Consider the following 23,127-nt stretch of genomic DNA (forward strand, 5'->3'; position numbering starts at 1 on the left):
AAGTCAGTGTAATCCCATGGATGACCCTAAACGACAGAATATAACGTGTTCTCCGCGAGACGTCTCGCGAATTAATTACAAGGTGATGGCCGTGTCACGTCTCTCGTTTCCCTCGACCCAAATACAGATTGATGTGTCGGATTGCCAACAGGTGATCAACGGATTAACGAGCGAGTGAACGTTTAAACTTTGGATGGAAGGGCACTTCGCCAGGTCTTCGCCTTTCACGTAACCGAGCTCACGAAAAGTTGGCAGGTTGTCCGAACTTTTTCCCCGTTTCGCGGCGCAAGTCGTTACTCGGATATGTGTTTGCCCGTTCCAAAGAAGAACTGCAGGAACACGACATATTCCTATTAGAAATTCATCTACTTCTCTTTCTCTCTTTCTCCCTTTCTCCATTTATCTATCTACTTCTATCTTTATCTCCCTTCTCTTTTTGCCCGTATGAATGTTGCACATCTGGCTGCGAGAAGCAAGCGGCAGCAAAAATATCGGGTACACCGTCGCATTCAAGCGCGCCGATGGTTATCTTGATATGGAGTTCATAGGAATTCAGGTACGGACGAGAGTTGAAAATTAAGCACGTCTTCTCCATTTAAATTCGACCGATAATCGCGCACCGGTCGACGCGCTAAACCCATCCCTAAATTTTAAACGCCAGCGTACAATTCGGGCTTATACCTTCTCGCGCGCTTAGCGAGAACGGCCAGAACATATCGTTAATTGCCGAGAAACAAGGAAAGCCTATATAGGGAAGATGTTCTTTGCCGTGTGGGAATTATCGGGATTAGTCGTAAATTTTGCGAAAAGGCTGTCGTGCCTCTAGCAAAGGCTTTTCAAACAACAGTAACTAAATGTTGTGTAAATACCGTGGAGTTTTTTTTAACGTATACTGAAATATACTGAAAATATAACGATCACAGGATTTTTCCGGAAAATGGCCGCGCGAATTTTTCTGTCTGCCCCAATTCGGGGCTATTTGAAATTTTTGCGCGAATACGAAGCGAACCTCGCTCGAAGCAGCTTACTCGGTTCCGCACTTTTGTCATTTCTTTTTTCCCCCTTTTTTTTAATTTGTAAAACTCGGTCGGTCGGTCGAGATCGAGGGTGAATTCGCCGGTGTAAAGTATGGTCGAGATTATACGGAGTATTGGTGCGGCACTAGTGCGGCACTACCGATCAATAGTTTGAGTACAATACGCTTTCCTCGGTGAATCCGCGCGAGTCCTCGGCAATTCTGAAAGGTCAGGAAAATTATGTCGGCGTGAGCAAGAATTTATCAGCGTCGCGAATTAAATTAATGTTGGCCTTTAATCTCGAATGATAACCACTGATGAAATTTGTGTCAACAATCCGTGTATGTTCTTCACTGTCAAACTAAGATTTCTATTAGTTATTGTCAATATTATAGCATTCTTTATTCGTCGCTTACATATATATATGACTTTATAGTTTTTTCGGAATGAAGCTACATATAAAACTAAATTATTACGCTGTTCTCCTGAGGTTCATCTAAAATCCTTTTTACCCATCAATCCCATTCATCCGCGAGTATAGCCCTCTTTTCTCTCGAGCTTTTTCCTTCGCCACCGCCGCCGCGCGTGTTAAAACGAGCCGGAGAAAAATCGCTACCGGTCGTTATCCATGAAGTGCACCGCGACAGAGCGATGACAAAAATTCAATACCCGCAGGTTGCCATTTTCGCGACGGTGAATTTCCTTCGTGTCGCCGGGCGAAAGGGTGATTCTTTTCACGAATAAGCCACGATACAAACGGCCGCACACGCAGTTTCGTCGGTCGGCCAATCGGGGCCATCGGTGTGACGCTTTGAAAGGGCTCTCTCCCTCTCGACACACGCACGCGAGTGTGTAGGTATTGTGCGCCGCCAGCACACAGCACGTTCGACCTGCGGGCGAGCAATTGGGGGTATCGTTCAATTGAACGAACGGAAAATCAATCCGACAGGATGGTAATTACATACACGAAACCGCGTCGAGGTATCCCGTCGAATCGCGGATTTATATCGAGACAAGCATGTAGGCGCCATAGGCGGCGTTTTGTATAACCCGCGCCGATCCCCCCACGCGGATTTATGTCATCGGGTTATAGTTCGCCGGGGCGATGAATGAGCCCCCGTCGGCGACAGCGGGCAAATCATAGGCATGCCGCGGATGACACGCATAGCGGTAAATCTCGAGGGTTCGGCGGCGACCAAAATCCCCCGGACATCAGATACTGGCCCACAGTATCACGGCTCGTCAAAATTGTTATTGTTCGCGATGAATTGTTTCTCCGTAGACGAGGACGTTAACACGATAGCCGCGAGATTCAACGATATACATTTCTCTTTACATTGCGCGTGATTGAAGCGCGCGACCGATTGCGGGCATACCTCTTCGAAACTCGATAAGTTTAATTTTCATGATTGCACTTTCCGTAATTTAAATCGGGGCGCGTATTTTTCTCAATTAAAACTTAATTTCGCAGGAAAAATCGATCATTTACAAGTTGTTAGCGATTTTAATGGCTTCCCGCAAACTATATATAATTATATGGTACGATTAATTAAGGAAATCTTATTTGTTTAAGTCCACGTAAATTCTTTTTATAATTTTAATTTAATATTTTACTGCGGCAAAATAATATTAACATCGAATATTAAATTAAACTAAAAGTATGTCAATTAAAGCAGATTGAGATATTTTCTATAGCCAAGTAACTCTAATATATATTATTAAATATTATTTTAGTATTATTAATTATACTTGAGTTTTATTCCAGAGCCACAGACAAGTAATTTTATCATATTATTATTTATAGTAAAATATAAAACTCTATTTTATAATTAATGATGAATGCATCGAATGTTCTCAGAGAAATCGTGATATACGTTAAATAAATGTGACACGTACATAAATGTAGCAGAAAATAATAGAACAATAAATAACAGACCAATAAACGAATCGACGTCATTTATTAGCACGGCACTGTTCATTAAATCCGAAAGCGACGTCGCGATGTCTATTGTAGTGTCTAGCGCGCGCCGGTTCAATCATCGCTTCTTCGCGATTGGAAGCGACGCCCGACGTCATTAAGCGGAGCAAACAAGCTCCTCGAGCTTCTTCATTTTCTCCCTCGGCCGACGTCGCTTAATAAACTTCAGGATTCACCCCGTGAACTCTCTCTCGCATTCATGCTGTTCGATCATGCATCACCTCCGACGACGACGCTCTCTCGTCGAGTCTGCTCGCTTCGTCGAATCCGCAGCGCAGCTGATTACTTCCTTTTTTCCTCCTTTCCCTCTCTCTCCTATCTCATCGCTTGTTCTCATTCGTCGCGTTGCGCCGGCGATACGAACACAAAGTGGAACTTAATTCCGCCACTGTGCATATAGTTGAGCGTGCAAACCGGGGTTTTCCCTCCGTTTTCCGTCGGTCGGTGTCTCGTCTCAATTATCGGACACCCCCCCCCCTTCTCCGCCGATCGACGAGAAATCGTTCGCTCTCTCTGCTTTTCTCTGCCCATTTCCATAACTTGCCTCCCCCGTTCGATCTTCGTCGTGCCTCATCTTCTGGGTCAGGGATCCCCGTATAAGTCTGAAAATAATCCCTTCATTTCTAACGACACCGGCGCGCGGCGCAACGCGGCGCGCCGCCTGCTTCGTCGGCCGAAAGAATCAACTGCGCTCCTGCAAAGGTCCACTCGATAGATTAAAACTTTGCTTTGTTAAGAGCTCCTGTTTAACTGACAGCCCGTTATTTTAACGCGACGTTTATTAGAGGATCCACCAGCGCGCGCGTACCTCCTTTGACCCGATCATAATTGACTTGTCAGTTACTTTGTGACAACCGCGATGGAACTTTTCTTTTCACAACTCTCCTCCTATTATTACGGGGAGAGTCCTTTGCTCTTTGTTAGGACAAAAGTGTCGCTCGGTTCGAAGCACTGGTAAACCGCGAGCGAAATTACGAGGGGCAGTTTATGCTATTGTTAATGTCGATATAGTCTTTCAATATATGTGACGTGAATTTTATTTCTAGAACGTCTAGGATTCCGTAATTAGTTGGCGTATCTTTCTCTTCTGATTTTAATTTTGCAATAACAGAATATCAGGTGGCTTCCGCGCAACATTAGGTAAATGTATCTGAATGAAAATTAACGAAACCTTACTACGCTATTCGTGGAACGTAATAAACTTAATTATTTGAATAGTTCACGTTATTTCTCTCGTCGTAAATAATTCTCGAAATAATTCACGTTATTAGACTTCACGTCGTTTCAAAAATTTCGTATAATCTCGGTTAAAACGAACGTCGCCTCGTGTAAAATTGTCCGTTCGATTTGAATAATTATTTCTTTGTTCGTTAATTGTTTTGCAATAACTTTTACAATAACATCAGTAAATGCGAAATGCCTTGAGATAAGTAATAAATTTTCTCGACTAACCGCAGGACTCTTTAAGAGCTTGGCATAATTTTCGAGCCGCAATTACTGCAGACTAGTTTTTAATTTTGAAATGCAAAAATACGCACTAGACTCACCTCCGGAAATAAATTACACACGTGCTATAACAATAATATTTTCTTCCGGGACAGCGTTCTAACTTAGTTATGCACTAAACACGAAGAATACGAGCTATAGCCGTGTTAAATAAGAATGTCACATAATTACAGATTGGATATAAAATATCTTATACGTGTAATTTTAAGTTGTACTGTAAATATTTGTGCTTAAAATATTGCAGAAATATTGCGCTGTTTCTTTGAACAGCCAAATAGAGATCATACGAAGCGTTACGACGCTAAATGAACAGTCGCGAAATTATTTAACTTTGAATACTAAAAATCATAAAGTAAAAACAAAATTGTTTTTCCAGCTTAATACTAAATGAGTTTAACTTTAACAGAAAAATTTCATTTTCCAGTTGGTTAACGAGATATTTGTAAGTCCAAAAATCGATGGGCAAACGATAATTTTTTATCTGCAAAAATTGATTCGAAAATTCTATAAAATTCGTGAAATTGAAATTAACCAGTTGTAGAGAACTTTTCGTGAACGTCCTTGTGTATGGGATATACAAGTTAAAAGCATAATTGTGCGAATTCATATGTTGATAGCAGCCGTACACGCGGTACACGTATGCCCTCCATTTTCATGGGATTGACTTGCCGTGTAATCAGCAAATCCGAAATTTATGAACGCGAGGAAAATACTACAAACGGTCAGCTGGACGCGTATAAACATTAACGGCGGCATTAACAGATAGCGTCAAGCGGCGCACGTTACAGGCGGTAGAACAGAGAATAGCCGTAGCTTCATTCGCGCATTTTCCTCCGTACATAGGTACTACGTGTAGTGCGACCGTGTAGTCTGTTCTTGTCAATAGAACGTATTTGCAGCCACCTACATATGGTTACATGACAAATATGAAGTTGCGTACTTCATCTCTGGGGATTACCTCGCGAAGTATATTCGGTTCTGTTTGAGTACATATAATTCTGAATCTTGAGTCAAGTTTTAAAGAAATCGTCGCGTCGCTGATTTTTTGACGTAGGCGAGGACACACACGCTTGAAGTCACGTAATTTATTTTCAAGATAACCATCGAAATGAATAGTGAATTTAAAGCTGGGGGGGAAAAAAGTACTCTGGTAATCCTAAAGATTTTATTTATGTATGCAAGCTTTTCTTAGCGTTGCTCTTTTAAATAAAAGGCAAAGTTCGGACCGCTATTTTTCGCAGCGCCTCGTGATCGACATCGCTGAATTCTTTCTAAGAAAAAGTCGCGGGTGATGCGCAGGTAAAGTGAAACGATAAATCCTGCAGGACTTTTATATTTGAATACCAAATAAAACGCGCAAGCTCGACATTTTCATTTTTGCAAAAACAATTTTGCATGTTGCTGCTCGCGCAAAATCAAAGCGTATCCCAGAGAGTGCACTGTCCCACTTACTAGATAGTTCAGTAGATACTTTTGGTCATTGCGCGAGTATGAAAATGTTATCTCAATCCGTCTCTGCGAGCGCCTGCCAACAACGTGTTGCATAATGCATCGCATCGCTTCGTCGCAGCGAAACAAATGCACCGGCGCGGGCGCGGCGCATCAGGCGCGCTCCGATCAAACAATAAAACGCAGCAGACTGTAAAATCTCTTTTTACCGTGGAAATCTTATATTTATCCCATCCACACGCACCGCGTCGCGCGAATGGCCGTTCATTGCGGACCGGCGATAATAAATTCTATTTATTGCGACGCGGCTGTGAAACGTTGAAAATCGTTTCGCAACTAAATTGGAGCGAAATGTCCGCATGCATTATTTCGCCGTGTACAGTGCTGAAAAAAAAAACTGTCTATCGTGTGCTTAAGCGTTGTAATTTAATAATTTATGTCGGGTATTCCTATTTCGTTGATTATTGTCACTGGCCCAAGATTTATGGTTGATATCAAATTTGCATCTTAAATATTTAAAAATTTTGAAAAAAAAATTGAATCTCGGTGTAATTTTGATGAAAATTATTTTTTACTGCTGCAGAAAAATATACAACACGCGCTATGCAGTTGAAAATGTCATCCGCGTATGTGCTACGATAATGTCCACTTAGGAATACAAACTGTTTAGTAACGTCATAATGCATTACGGTTCTCACACAAAATACGAAATAAGCTGTATTCGGGAAACTTTTTGCGCAAACATATGCGAGAGAATTTGTAAAATTCGTAAAAGCATGTCACAACTAATTCTTATTAAAAGACACGGACTTTGGCTTTTAAGTCCGTGTGCCATTACCCAACCAGTATTTTAGCCCGTTTGCGAAACAGTTATTCGTGCCACCATCTTCATTGCACGTTATAAAAATTAAATTATCCGAGTCTAAAAGTTTTCTTATTTAAAAAAAAATGTGCGACAGAGATTGTCTCTGGTTTCCCGCCTTGGGAGAGTACCGTAGGTTCAATTCTTGATATCATCAGGCGCATATGGTATGCACGAAGAAATGTATCTTGTGCCATTTGTCACAAAAGAGAGATCGTTCTCACGGTTTCGTCACACAGTAGAGCGTAGAGCGTCGAGACCTGAGAGAACCCGCCGGAATTACACCTCAAATTTCTAGAAGAACGATTCTTATTTCCGGGTTATATAGAGCGCGATAAATCGGCAATTAGCAACGGCCATTTGTTTCGCGTGTCAAAAGTGGCGCGAACGAAACTTGTTTCGGGCGGGCGTTGGAGAGGAAACGATTATTGCCGGGCAACCGGGCTCTCCTTTCTCGTGGAAAATATGAATGGCCTAAACGCGCGCGTTGATCCCGTGACTGCGATAGGCGTCACACGCTCGTAGTCCTTTTATCACTTATGATTTATGACGGCCAACCCAGAAAGGGGACATCGCTCAATCTGGCTCACCCGCGCCCATATATTCGCGTTATACCTGCAAGATTGCGCACTTTACGGCACTTTGCGAGCTCCTTGAGCTATAAAAGAAGCGCCGTTTTTTATTTTCTATCACTGCCGCATCGATACCCCCTCCCCCCGGCTTTTAAAGAGAGCCTCTCCGCTTTTTTCGATAAATGCTGACTACGAGCGTCGGAAAGTGCACAATCAATCATATACATACCGTAACTTCAATCCCGATCGGCAAGAAACTCATATCAAAAAGAACCGTAAAATCATAAGCCACGGTAAAAGCTGCATAATCGTGTTTCTTTCGCGATACTTATTACATCATGTATGCGCGGACACGTCGCGTTTTTGCTTACTCGCCGTCCCCTGCATTTACATGCGCTTACAGAATTTTGCGCGGAAGGAGATACCGGGATTGGCGGCGGTTACCTCCCCTCCAGCTACTCTCGCTAGCGCAAAGATTTATACACGCGGTTTTACAAGTGAACGATATAATTAACAAGTTCATTTTGTCTACGCCTCTAAAACACACGCCTGGTAATAAAATCCCGTTGAGCATGAGTTATTCTCTCGTATAAGAATGCAATTACCCGCCGTGTTTTTAACGAAGAAACCGGGGGGCGGGGGACGTCGCGGAGAAAGAGTTCGCCGCCCCGCGCTTTGTACTTTGTGGAAAATTTCATTTACGGCTACAAGGCAAAACGGGTGGGATTGAGAACCGGCGGGGATTAATGTTAAGTACCGTACGGACGGCCGGATTCGAAAGAAACTCCATTGCGCGGAATTTTGCTATTGTATACATACCGTGGGCACCGAAAAAATTCCGGCCAAGTACTCCCCGACACAGTCGCGATACCGCCGCACGCCGGCAGGATACAAATCGTACATATTGTATTTTCCTCGACTGTAATCCGACCCGGTGTGTTTGTACAGGTGCATAAAATAGGCTACCGTAAAACCGCAAATCCTATTTACGTAACGCATTTCCGTCGTGTGGATTTACGGAGACACCCCCTCCCCCCCCGCGACGCCGTAAGATTAATAGACACGAGATGAACACAAAGAAAAGCCACGTCCAATATTGCGAAAGCGCAACTTGGCTTAACTGACGGGCAGGCACGATGCATTTTTTTGCATCGTCCGCTTACGAACCAACCAGACTTTACTTTGAATTAAACAATAAATCACGTGTCTTTTTAACATCTCAAATTTATCTGACTGTTGTATTTGATTTTGTTTTTTTATATTTACAACTATTATAGAAGTGAAATAATATTGTCATTAGTCACATTTGTGATATATCGTAATATTTCTTATAAATTGCGCACATATATTGCTCATTAAAATCTAAAATTTATCATTTATTTCGCGCGTAATTGATTGTCAGATATTTATTCCTGTTAATAATGACTATTATCGTATTTATTTTTCATTCCTCTGACCGCAGCATAAAAATGACTATTAATTTTTTCAAATATAGATATGCGTGTATATCATATGAACATGCATCAGATGCAACATAACACTGTTGGATATTTAAATATATTGACCCGTCATTATCGGAACCCGAATATGCCGTCATTATATCGATATTTTTGCGGTCGCTGTTTTTTTACGCCGCGAGATTAATTGAGACCGCAAATCAGATATTACCAGCGATGCGTAATTACACGCGAACGACACGCCAGAAAATATCGTTTATTGACAGCACGCGATACTCGTAAACTGCCGATCGACCATTTATCTGTCACACGATGATCGAAATATTTTATAAACCCGGAACGTGTTGTCAGGCCGATGAATTGCGGTTGAAATCCGTCGCGGCCGATTTGTGTAACCATAAATTGACGGGACCCACCTTTTTTACGACGCAAAATGAAAGCGCCCCATTGCAGTTTGTGCTCGCAAGCCATTCGGTACCGCGGGGATATAAATTAATAACGAGCCTATAATAAGTTTATTATTCCTCGATATCCGATTTAACGTCGGAGATTATAAAAGAGTTTTCCGCAAAGCTTTTGTAGTTTAAATAAAGTAACTCGTTATACGTAATTCGGATTGAACGGACGCTTGCATATCGAAAAGACCTTTTGTTTCCCGGTCCGCACCGAAGCGATGAGAATTGAGCCACGGATTAATCTGTATATTCCAGCTTCATATGTAAATTCGCAGCATGTATAATCGTTAATTTAGTGTGATTCGTCACACTAAACTATTTACGTTTGTTAATCTCTTTATTATCTAATACTTGTAATGGACTTTTGATACATTATTAACGCCATTGCGCGAAGAACCTATATATTTGTAAAAATTCTTCAGAACTCGCGCAATTTCGCATTGTTTCGCAAATGAATTTAATTTTTAAGTGCGTATACGACCTAATATAGTTATTGCACACGGAAAAAAGAGTTTTGCTGAAGTATCTAATAAAAATTTAGCTAGATATAGATCTGAAAATAATTTTGTTGCACCATCAAAATAATTACAGTAGGTTGCTGAAGTATGAAGTATAGTAATAACGCTGTAAAAAATTTTGACATTTTAGTAATCAGTTTGAGTGTTCTATATAATTATTTTGACGGTCCAAAATTACTTTCAAATCTTATCCGAGTTTACCCTATAGCTAAATTTGTAGATACTTCAGCAAAACCGTTCTTTCCGTGCATGATTCGATTATGTGAAACCTAATTATCGTTCTAGTGAACTTGAATTTCTGCGTGCTGCGCATGGCTTGAGGGTGCATCGTGGTTTATAACTTTGCATCGCTTATAGTTTCGCATAATTACATTTTCCTCAATGCATAACGATCTGTATCTATCGCGTTACGTAACCGTGCATATGCCAATTTTCACTCTTACATCGCGTGCCATTCGTAACACTTGCATGAGAATGTTTGACAAGGTAAAATTTTCTTTATTTTGCGCATAATTCAGAAATTATATCTCGTATTAACCCTTTAAAATCTACGTAGTCCATGTATGAACCTCGCACATGGATCTTCGATCGCGTATGAAGCTGGGTTTAATCATCTAAATCTTAAAGAATTATATATGAAATAGGGGTAGAATTAGAAAAATTGTCAATAATTAATATAGAATTGTCCCAAAACATCAATTTTTGAAGAGTCTCAAGTGGTTGTGACTTGAAATGTAGCCTTTAAGGGTTAAAAATAATGTGCAGCATATTTAAGGAAAAACTAATAATTTGTGGTGAGGTATTGTTTTGTAATTTGAAAAAGCAGCACGTATAATACGTACACATACTGCAGCAATATATCGGAATTATGTAGCAAAATGTGGCAAAAATAATAATTTCCTTGATATTTTTGCTACATAAAACAGAGAGAAAGGAAAAGAGATACGCATTATATGCGTGTTAAAAGCCTGATATTATTATTAAAGTGTATTGTACATTTGAAACAATTGTACATTTCAAAGCAAAAGTAATCAAGTTTTGGAATTTATATTACAATGCAGAAAGAGAAGAGTTATCGAAAAGTGCATTGTCAAAAGTATCGGCGCTTATCAGCACATGCGATTGAATGATTTTTGCGATGTTATTAAATTTCAGATCAATATCATTCTTTTTAGTACCCAATATGTGCAGTAATAAGCATATATTACTACCATTTATATTTTGTTTTATACTTATAAGCTTGTGAACATCAAAAAAAGATATTGAAATCATTAAAGGTTAAAACGTGGAAAAATTAGCAACGTAAAATTTTCTTATAAAAAAAAATAAATAAAGCTCATATATAATGCACCCTGATTGAAATTAAAATTGTTTCCCTACTGGTCAGTTATGATAATCAATTTAGAAATGCTTACGGAATATTCAAATATAAAATATCAATTTAAGAGTGCTTATTAAATACCAATATTTGTGTAACTTTGATTAAAAAAGATCAAGTTACGTAATATAAAAAAAATAAAAAATAATGTAAAATTTTTCACAAAAAATACATAAAAGTTTTATGCAATTTACAATTATAAAGATAAATATTATCATATCTGTATCTTCTTGCATTATCGTCGTTTTTAATTGAGATCAAAGTAAAAAAATCTAATAGGGCACAGCTATACGTACTACGCCCAAAAAAAAACTTCCATGCGTGCCCTTCTTTAGATTTTTTCTCAAACCCTTCTTTTAAATTTCCATTAAGCCCTCGAGAAATTCGCTTAAAATTTTTAGGTTGCTTAAACTTTCGTTCTCGTCTGTTTACGAGGAATGATAAAACTGCTTACTAATTCTACGCTGGGAGAGAATGCACGTGCAGAGTCCCTCTCACGCGCGTTTGTGATCCATAACCCCCGGACCGAACTCAGAAGAGAGAGAGAGAGAGAGAGAGAGAGAGAGAGAGAGAGAGAGAGAGAGAGAGAGAGAGAGAGAGAACGCTTCATTTCGAGTTTATCCGGGCTCGCTCACCGCGAGCACAAACGCGTCTGCGCGCGATGGTTACACGGTGTAAGTTTGTTTGCGCAATGAGCGTGTTTTATTATTCAATCCCCTTAAACTCTTCCGGATTATGGCACTCGCACGTCCGGCACTACGGGACGCGAAAACTCCGCGTTGAACGTCTCGGCGCTAATTAGCATTCCCCTATGTTGCGTTTCGCAGGAATCTAGTATCTCTTGCCCGAGGGTGTTTTAGCTTCCGTTCGTACCCCGTATTCAGGGAAAAAGATTGCGTTTGCGAGTTTTCGCGTACGCGCTCGTATAATCTCGACGCGAGAATCGAGGATCGGTGCGGCGCATATTTGGTTTCCCCGACTTAAATATAGCAGGTGCAAACAATGCAGACGAATAAGAGAGGTCGAAGAACGAGCGCAGTTTTATCGGAACGCCTGTCAGTGAAAATGGGGAAGATCAGCTGCGCGAATTTGTCCGTGTTCGCAAATGGAATGTATATCGTATCTTAAATATAGCAGGTGCAAACGATGCCGACGAATGAGAGAGGGTGAAGAATGAGCGTAGTTTTATCAGATCGCGTGTCTAGTGAAAATGGGAAAGAGCAACCGCGCGAAATTACGGCAAACGATTTAGCACATTAAATAATTTAGTATTAAATAATCAAACATTCAATGTAAAAGATAAGTTATTGTTCATTATAATTTGCAAATTACAATACTTTCAAGTTTTTGTTCTTTTGCCAGTTGGACGAGTTTGTATGGTTTATATAATTCGAACAAACAATACTTTCCCAAAAAAGCGAAAAACCAGTCTGCCCGTTATACTTGGAAGAATTTATCGGTAATAAAAACTAATGGGAAGTTACGCAATAGTTTAATAATCGTATTAATTAATGGCAAATGAAACTCGCTTGTACAAAACGAGCGGAAAAGTTGAATGGCGAAAGCAGTTTCAGCGCCTGTCTGAAAATCCTGACGCTAACGGCGAGGCAGATGGCGTCAAAACTAGTAGCGGGGAACATTTCCTTATGTGCACCTGTGTCTTCATTAGAGATGAAAATTCATTCCGCATCAGCTTTCCGTCGTGTTTGAAGCAACGATAACGACGTCACGTAATGAATACGCGATGCAGCAGTTACACAATCTCGCGACCTTGCGCGCGTAGAACCTCTCCAATATTCCGAAAAGATATATGTTTTTCAGTGTGTACTCGATCCATAGATATTTGTTAGATAGAGAGCGTAGTTTGTGGACACGTTCAATTTCAATGGTATTTAATCTGTGACTTTGAAGTCACTTTTTCCTCTCCCAAAATAGCGAAAAACTATAATATTTTCATCGAGCATAAATTGCTTTTTTTAAAATTAATAACGAAAGGCAGGCAAATTGCATTAGTATTTTTTGTTTGTTTTCAAGTAAAACATTTTTCTTTCATATTCTGGTGGAATACAAAATTAAAAAAAAAGGAAAAAAGGGAAAATCGGACGTTCTGTGTGTGATATTAACTTCTGATATTAACTTCAAAATCGCTATCGGTCACAGTTCAAAAGATGGCGCTCACAAAAGAAGAAGAAAAAAAAAGAAGACTTATACATATATTAGAGTCCGGATCCGCATCTCAATTATAAGATCCGTATGTATCCAAACGCGGTCGCCTGGGTGATATTAAAATCGCGCGGAAAAACACGTCGCGCATTCGCGAGTAGTCGTCCGCGTTTCTGGCCGAAGCGAATGACCTAGATTTTTCAAAAATTACTACCTTTTTATCCCGAACGCATCCAGTTTTGCGCGCGCACATTTCGTAAATCGGGCTCCCCATCATCTGGAATAAAAGAAAAAAACCTGATACGCAGATATATGTATATAAACGGCGCATGCCACGGCATTTAATTACCTGCCGCGGATATGCATAAACCGTATATGCGTCCTCTCGCGACGCATGCGAACGCATCGCGAATCGCGACGTGCTGATTCGCCGATAGTGGTGGATTGCGCCGCTCTCGACAACTCCGGAGCGCGCGCGCCTTTCCCGGTTAAACGCATCTATATATAAGAGAGATCTCATTTTTAGAATTTTTCCGGAAAAATAACGCGAGGTAGTCGCAGCAAAGTTTCAAATAGAGAGGAGAGAGAAAGAATTTAGATAGAAAATTCAATTAACGCACACATATTTTCTTATTTTTAATACCACATGGTTATAGACATATATATGTGTATATTTAAATATTTGTTGTTTCTCTCAACTCTCAGATTGTATCACTATATCTCCTAGATTGACCTAGATACTGAAATTCGAGAATGTGCCGTATCAAAGAAATTATTAGATTCTATTATAATCAAAGAGCGTCAAGTGTTTCACCTGCAAAAAGGACTGCATCGAATTGCAGAAAATATTGTTTTAACAAACGGGGAGGTAATATTTCCCGATTGAAAATTAAAAGAATTGAACTGCAGTTTTTTGCTCGTAGTTTTAACGAGAGCGGACGTCTCTCGCGTTATCTCTGATTGTCTCTCTCTTTACGAACTGTATATGGCTTCCGTATACACGAGAAAACAACCGAAAGCACGCACTCGGCCGAGTGATATACGAACGAACTATATTTCACTCGCGGTGCGTGCACTCGGTTGTTTCTCTACGCCCCTACTACGTACTCTACGTAGTAATGCACGTGAGGGACAAACATTTCTGTATATCACGGGAAAGAGAAAAGGGCTCGGACGTTGCTCTTCGTTTCTATATAGCCGGCGCGCGCCGAACAATGCGCGCATTTGTCAGATATTCGACCAAATGCGCAACGTGTCGCATTTACGTCGCGCGACGATTTTCGGGAAGATGCATTGTCATATACGCGGGATTGAAGAAAAATTGTTTTTTTTCGCAACATCAATTTAATTTCTGTCGCTTGCTAAAATCTCGCGCGACTCGAAGGAACGCGCGCGACGTACGGTGCCGCGCGCGTGAAAAGAATGGGATATAATTCAAAGAGAATATAGGAGGAAGAAGCTGTTTGCTCAGCACCGCGGGAAATCTAGATGTTGCCTTCATATCCGCTTCATGTTCTTTTTGATCGAGCTGCATTTCGCTTCGTTGTTCAGTGTTCTCCGTTCGGGATCACTGCGAACTCGATCGTGAAACTGACGATATTTTGACTCTCGCGCGCGGGATAAGCATGCAATATTCGCATCCGTGAAAAAAGTCGCCTGCTCCATAAAATCCTTAGTTCGTAGTACACTCTTCAGCATCAACAATGTAAAATGGATTACCGCCTCTTTCCGTTACGTATGACGCCGCGCCCCGCCCGTTGGAAATTCGCGTAAACAAAACGATGCTCGCTGACAATCAATGCCCCGGCGAAACGGAAAGAGCAAAACGATCGACGTATTCGTTTTATAAACAACGGTTTAATGCATTTATTTATATTAAAAATACGCGCGTACGAGGATGCAAGTTGAGCAGATAAAAAGTACCTATCTTCGGTACTGTTGCCCCTGTATTTTCTCTGGAAATTGTATTTTCCTTCTTGCACGGAATGTCAAACAAATATATATTTACACAGCTTTATATAGTTAAAAGCTTTATATATAAACCAGGAAATGGGAACGCAGGCGTTTCCTTAATTTTAAAAATGCAGATGCGGACGGACAAAAAGCAATAATAACTGGCTGCACCACAGTTAAAGCAAGTTTTTAATTTTAATACATGACAATCTTAAATTGAATTTTCCGAAAAAAAATTGCAGTATGTACAAAATACACAAATGCCAAGACAAGAACGAGTACTGAAATATTTAAATAATTAATCCTCGAACTTTTAATGAGCCATCATCTAAGCTGTTACACATTGAAGTTTGAAATTAACTTTCTTTATTACTTGCGCTTTTGATAGCTTCGTTGCGCGCGAAGGCACAATGACAGCTGCGTATCTAATGGAAAATCAAGAACGGTTCTTCAGTCTAATGGATATCTAATGGAAAATCAAAAGGGAATTTCGTCCCGAGTAAATATCTTGGAGTTCCGATGGAACACCCGATCAAGGCCTTCAGCCAGACAATCTTCAGCATCTATAATCTATTTCCTATATTATTTACCAAATTCCCTCGATAACCGTCTATTTGCATTTATCCGAGATGTTTGCTATTTTCACGAATCTCGGAGATATTACGAGTGCGGGAAATAACGTTGCTGCGGCTGGTGTATCCCACTGGGACTCAAAGATTTAAGTACTTAGCTGTTGTACTTTACTAACAGATATTCACTGGGGACCTGAAGAGAAGTTACGCAATGCGATGTGGCGCCAAAAATATATAAATTAATAAAGAGAGAAGTTTCCTCGGTGCAAAATTAGATTCGTAATTCTTTCGAATGAAACCGGAATCTGCGTTCGAAACTTTTAAAATATATATTAACATATTATTAAAAAATAAAAAGAAATATTTCTTTTTCTTATTCTCTCATATAGAAAAAATAATTTAATTGAGATAATTTTTAAAAATAATTAACATCAATTTATTTATTAATACGGAAAAAATGGAACTTTAAAAGCAAATTATAATTTTGCTTCACTGCAGTTACCTCCATTTTATTTTCAATTAAACTGCACATTTATCATGTAATTACGGTTATATTTTGTTTTATAATAGAAATATATTATTTTTTCTGACAATAGGATAATTATAATATGTGTAAAAGAATACTTATTATGTAATTTATTTATTATATAATTTAGCATTTATGCGAAAATTAAAATTGCGAATGACGCAGCAAAAGATTTATAACAATATATAACAATACACTGAGAAGAGAAACGCATGCGAGAAACTTGCCAAAGTTGAGACAAGGATTCCACAGAAACAAAAGTCAAAGAAACAGAAACCATGTATTTTAATCTCGTGGAGCAATAATTGCGAGATAACGAGCGATGTGTTCTCTTGTATTATTTCCTTCTCTTATCTTTCTCAACGTTTCCCTTTTATTTAAACAGATTCTTTTATTCTTTATCCATACAATTGTATCACCTTTTGTCATGCATAAGTTTTGCTTACAGTTCTTGTTCTAATTATTTCACCGAGAATACACGGGCATACTGAAAGAAAAAAAATTTTTTTCACTTCTTTTTAACATCCTATGATATATGGTTGACACGCAAACGGGTCTTTGCGTTACAACGAATGCAGATAGCGTTGTGTCGAACGTAACGTATACGTTGCACAAAGTTATCTGGCTATCTTTCCTGCATGATCTCGACGTCGAGCATTACGATATGAAAACGCCGGCACTTTAAGAGCTTCTGACGCTTTCCCGTTAACGAAGCGCGCGCGAGCCATTTCTCGATTCGTCGGTGCAGTAAATCCTCTCGACGCCGTTTATCGCAACGTAATAAAAAAAAAAATAAAAAAAACTGAAAAAGAAAAAATGGAAGCACGAGAGCACGAATGGATGTTAAGAATCGTACTCGACTCTTATATCGATGATTTAACGGCCACTCTGCGAGCGGATAAAGAGGCTTCCGCTCGCGTTATGACTTTTGACTTCGTTTTTCTCCTTGCTTTTACGGTACTGTAAAAACTGGTTTGTGTGGTTCATTTTGGTCCCTTTTGGGGCTTACTCCCGAACAAGTTATTCGACTGAAGTAAATGCATTGAACGATCTTTTATTTATGCGTATCCTATTTGAAGAATAATTGATTTTGCAGATTATTTTATTATGTGCATTGTTTATTTACAAAAATTCATCAATTTCACGATTTTTTTGTCTAAAATAAAGGGTTCGGGTTCGTACGATTATCTATTTTAGTACACTGAGAGAAATTTTTTGCTGTATTAGCATATCATTTGTCACTACAGTGACAACAAACACTTGGTTTGCTGCGAGAGCTAATTCATTTGCAATAGCAAAAAGTTTACTCTTGCAGCAGATCAAATTTTGTTGTTACTTAAATTTCTCCCAGTGTAGATCCCTTTTTTTCCGCAAAAATTGTTTTCAACATTTTAAACAATTTGTTTTCTGTCGTCAGAATATCTAAAAATTTGGTTATTTCTTTACCATATATAATGCGTTGTCTAATTCTTATTTAAATTGAATTTTTTCTCGCCTATGTTAGACTTCCCAAGCGTATAGATATGGGCATCATGCACGCGCGTGCATAACCCGTACTTAATGAAAACGACGCTAGTTTCGCATTTTACGTTCTGTGAACGGGGAGATAAGCTTCCTTACGATGTGTTACCCGTATAGCTCGCGACGCAGCATCCGCTTTTATGTGTCCCGGCGGTGCATCCCGGAGATCGCCGGGACTCGTGTCAGCAACGAATGGACTTCCGGAAACGGAGATTCGCGAGGCATCCTCCTCTCGTGATGGAAAATGCAAAATAAAGCAAGCGCGCGGAATATTTTTCACATTTTCCTCTTAAGAAAAGTCCTGCATGCACCTATGCACGCATAAAAAGTGTCACGTGAGAAATTCAACGTTGAGACGCTTTCTGCGCCTTGTTCCGTCTAGTATCCGTCCGCCCGTAGAAATATTAATATCGGTGACAGATCATTACTTCTCATGTTTATTTATCGTCCAAGTTTTTGTCCTCCGAATAAATAAACCTTCTGCGAGACTTATGATCGAATTTTTAATTGATTATTTAACTTTATAATAAATATTGTAGGTAATAAATTTAGGTAAAAAATTCTTGCCTCGATAATTTGTATGTAGTTTTTGGAATCCTTTTGTATATGCATTTTTATTGTCAACATATTTTGCAGTATAGTTAAATAAATATATAAGTAAATAAATGAACATGGAATAAAAAAAAGGATTCATATTAACACATTTTAATTTTACGCGAGATTTATTTCTTGAATTAAAAAATAGAATAATAATAATTTAAAAAAAGATAAGGAGCAATATAACGACTGTAAAATTAATTTCTATTCTCGCGGATTACACGAAAAGAACGGTTTTGTTGGAGTATTTGCTAAAAATTTAGCTAAATACAGATCTGAAAATAATTGTGTTGCATGTCATCAAAATAATTATATAGTAGGTCGCTTAAGTATGATGATAATGCAGTAAAAAATTTTGACATTTTAGCAATCAGTTTGAATGTTCTACATAATTATTTTGATGGTGCAACAAAATTAATTTTCAGATCTGTAGCTAGCTAAATTTTTAGATATTTCAGCAAAACCGTTCTTTCCGTGTAAATTTATACACAATCTCTGTAAATAATTTTTAATTTATTCAGCTTTTTATATAGAAATTGCACATTAAATATAATTGTCTGTAGATTCATATCTCGTTAAATATTCAATAATAGCTGTTTTTTTAGAGTATTATTAGCGCCGAGAGATTTTTCTTTATAAAATAGCGACAAAACTTCCACTATTTCTCCATATTCCAAAATTTATTCACATAGTTGAAGAAACGTTGATTTCTACATGGCGAATCTCGTTAAGTTGCAAACGTACGATCCTTTCTCTCTCTCTCTCTCTCTCTTTCTCTCTCTCTCTCTCTCTTCTCTCCCTCTTTGGCTGTTGCAACGGTACGCTAAATGTAACCGACATAATCGCGGATTAAGGATGATTCAGTTTTATTCATCCGTTAACACACGCGTACAGAGGCACTCATCTCCGTATTTAACTGCACGGTCGCCGTGGAAAATCGCGCGCCGCGCCGTGGATGCGTATTTTGTCATGCGGAAATCGCTCGTTTCCGACCTTTTCGGAATTCCTATCATTTGCATCCGATTACCCGATTCTGCGTTACACGGAAATCCGATTTATCGTCGCAGAACTTGACGATGCGCCCTGTCGATTTTGTGTGCCGCGGCTGCGCTGCCGGTTCACATAATGACAAGTATCTCGAAAAATACGAGTAGATATGTGAAACACGAGACCATCAGAAACTATTCAAAAAAGCGGTCTCATTTCTGATGCGTTTCGGATGTGCGAATACATTTTCATCCCCCAATTGCAAAGTTGAAAAACACGTACAGCCAGACGAGCCCTGTATTAATCGATTTTCGATTAAACCACATTCTTTGGTTTTTAATCAGTATATGTAGTAAAATGTTGTAAACGTCAAATAACCATTCGTCAAGATAGAAATTTTATATTTAACGCCTTTTCGCGATATATATATTCAATTTTTATAGAGTTTTACGTTCGGCATTATGACAGTCGGAATTGTAACGCAATGCAATTCCGATATTTTAAAAAATTAGTGCGCGCTGCGGATTTTATACCGATAGATTTTACATTTCTACATTTCCTGAGAAAAACAGCAAATGACAAAGCCAGAACTTTACACACACGCACACACACACACATTTTCGGCGCGCATAAAGATTTGAATAATGTTTGAATTAAATATTACATGTTCTGGAAAACCTCTATATATAACAATATATGAAGTAAACAGAAAAATATTCTCTTTTCCTTAAAAATCGATATAGTTATCAGATGCAAAATTGTGTTGCCACAACCACAATAAATAGTAATATTTTAGACAGCCATATCTGTGATTGCCACACCCACATTGATATGTGGTTATGCTGCCGTACTGCCGTAGTTGAAGGAGGCCTATTACGTATCTTTTCACGAGGTGAAAATGCGAAAAGTGAACAGATTTGCTAGATTTTGATGGAATCGTAGATACTCTAGTGAATTCTCTCACTTTTCACATTTTTACCTCGTGCAGAGAAGATACGTAATAAGCCCCAAGATCACTACACCTATGGTTAAGAACAACATAATCTAACCATAAAGAACTGTCAGAACTCAGAACTGATGCTAGCGCTGGCGCGGCGGTGCGGCAACTATACGATATATGGTTGCCACAACCACACGGGCTCATTTATGGAGAAGTATAGTGGAGGCAACTATTATATGCATTTGGTACGTACACATAAACATAGTGAATGTCGAGACACAAAACAATCTGAATGCCCCGACAATTCGTACATCAATAGTTTAATTTCAGTTGTCTGAACCTCAGCCGTTTTTTCCGTGTGTATATTTTCTGCGTGTGTGTATAAGATTAATTATTTTAATTTTTTTTAACACATTAATTCTTTATATATATTTTTGGTAAAATATAGTCTTCGAAAGTTCGTAGTTAAATTGTAAAACGTTATAAAACGAGTCTCAAAGTGTTCTGTTTAAACTTATAATTCCAAACAGGAGCGAAAAACTCACATTTACTGAAAAATACCGAGGAAAAAGTTTAATTTTATCGGAAATTACTTTTAAAAGTTATCGATAGCTTTTTGATGCGCCCGCCTGGTACTTTCTGTTAAAAAACCAACGGACTCAAACGATTTTCCTTTTCTTTATCCAAGAAACCTCGGGGAATTTTCCACGATAATTCCCCCTCGTGAAGTCGAGGAGTATTACCTTGAGAAACATACATTCTGATTAATCGAAAGATTTCAAGTGGAGGTTATCGGTGCTCGTTGAACCTCCATCGTTTCGATGGAGCATCATCAGACGGGACCGTTTTTACGCCTGAAGTGAAGCTTTATAATCTCTTCACTATGATTGGTCATGCTAACCTTCGATTCTTCATTCACGGACCGAGTACTTGCATCGTAAGTTATAAATCGAAAATGATTGGAATCTTATAATGATTCTTATTATCGCCGATTGTTAAAGCCGAGTAATCTTCACGTTGTATGAAAACCCCAATCCTGCCTTATCTTCTCCGAGCTTCGCTTCGGTGTATTTTTAACGCGAATGGGCTTTGGAGAAACGAAAGAGTGGTCAAACACGAATCACAGTAATTATACACAGTAATTATAGTGAATGTATTTTGAATGTATTTTGATTGTTTTATATGGTTGTTATAATCCTATATAGCTGAATTTCTCTCGTTTAATGCTTTACGAATTATAGAGAAATATAAATATATATTTTTACATGTAGATATAAAAAATATCTAAAATATTTCATAATTTTGGATTCGTACAAATCGGATTTAAATTTACCATTTTACGCTTAACCAGCTTTAAATTTTAATTTAAATAAATTGCATATCTAAATTTATAGCTAATTAAATATATCAAGCCCAATTTTTTTCATTAAAATTGTAATACAATAGTATAAAATGTGTAAAAAAAATTTTTCGTTTTCATATAAACCTAGAAAAATTAATCTCGATCTTCCTAAAATTATGTCTCTTAATAGCGGTTTTGAAAACTCTTATACTTTGAAACTAATGAAGGTGTGGGTTGATTTACGTGCATGAAAATTTGCGTAGAATATTCTATCGTTACATAGTATATTTGCATTTTTATGTTTTCTCATATTTCATACATCATTACTGATTACATGTTCGTAACAAATGCAGCAATAATTTTACAGGAAATAGTTAAATTAAACGTATATAATCGACCGAATTAATTGCCGTGCATGAGAGAAACAAGAGATAATGCGGTAATTAAATAATTTAATGATAAGATAAATATTTAAGCGTTTATTTAACGGCTACGTGGTAAAATTTCATATGATTATTTCCGATAACAAAAAGAGCTTGATCAGAGTAGTTTGCCTCCCTCCCTCCCTCTCCCAACTTATAGAGAACCGAATTACGTAAAGCTGCCTTTTATGTAACTAAAGAAAGTTTCATTATTATCGGAAACTTCTTTGAATGTATATAGTTGTCTGAATATTTTTCGCGCGCTCGTTCGCCAGCGGGCTCGCTTCGACGATGAAACGTGACGCGTACACGTGAATAATATTGATTAAAATGTCAATCGCTTTATAACTGCAGCCAGTAATATTTATCGCGCCTGTCAAATACTGAATATGGATTCATTGTCAGACTAAACGCGATTACATCCCTCGATAAATTGAAGAATAATTAAAGTGAGCAGTTATTTCATATATTCCACATACCACATATTATTAAATTAAATGTTTGTTTACGAAATCAGTACCTTTTTTATTTGTCATTTTATATGGATGCCAAACTAAGAAAAAAATTTTTTAAAACAACGCTAAAATATCTCAAGTTTTTGAACTAAGGGGGAATACGCAGTAATATTTAAATGATATTAATTAATCTTTTCTCTTAAACTATCTAACCGTAATGTTAAATTAATAATTCTCAACACAAACTCAACTTCGAATTATTTAAAGGATCTGTCGTTAAAGTTTTAAGATCGAGTCTTTCACGGGGGAAAGTCTATAAAAAAATCTTGAAGACTCCAAAACAGCGAGAGTTAAAAAATCCTACAAGCTTTAAATAAAATGTTGAAACTCTTCACTCGCATTTAATTAAAAGTTTTGCAGCAATTACCTCCGCGGCACATTCAACCGAACTCTTTTAA

At 38.3% G+C, this 23,127-nt stretch overlaps 2 protein-coding genes across 4 annotated transcripts in view; one reads left to right on the top strand and one right to left on the bottom strand.

Moving 5' to 3' along the window:
- LOC143893434 (neural-cadherin) overlaps window positions 1-23,127 on the top strand; it is a 203,242-nt gene that overhangs the window by 139,785 nt on the left and 40,330 nt on the right. The gene's annotated exons all lie outside the window — the stretch shown is intronic.
- Window positions 1-23,127, bottom strand: part of LOC143893441 (cytochrome P450 27C1-like) — a 363,376-nt gene that overhangs the window by 15,557 nt on the left and 324,692 nt on the right. The gene's annotated exons all lie outside the window — the stretch shown is intronic.

Source organism: Temnothorax americanus, unplaced genomic scaffold, assembly GCF_048541705.1.
Source record: "Temnothorax americanus isolate GAGA-0224 unplaced genomic scaffold, ASM4854170v1 Scaffold12, whole genome shotgun sequence".
Lineage (NCBI taxonomy): Eukaryota > Metazoa > Arthropoda > Insecta > Hymenoptera > Formicidae > Temnothorax > Temnothorax americanus.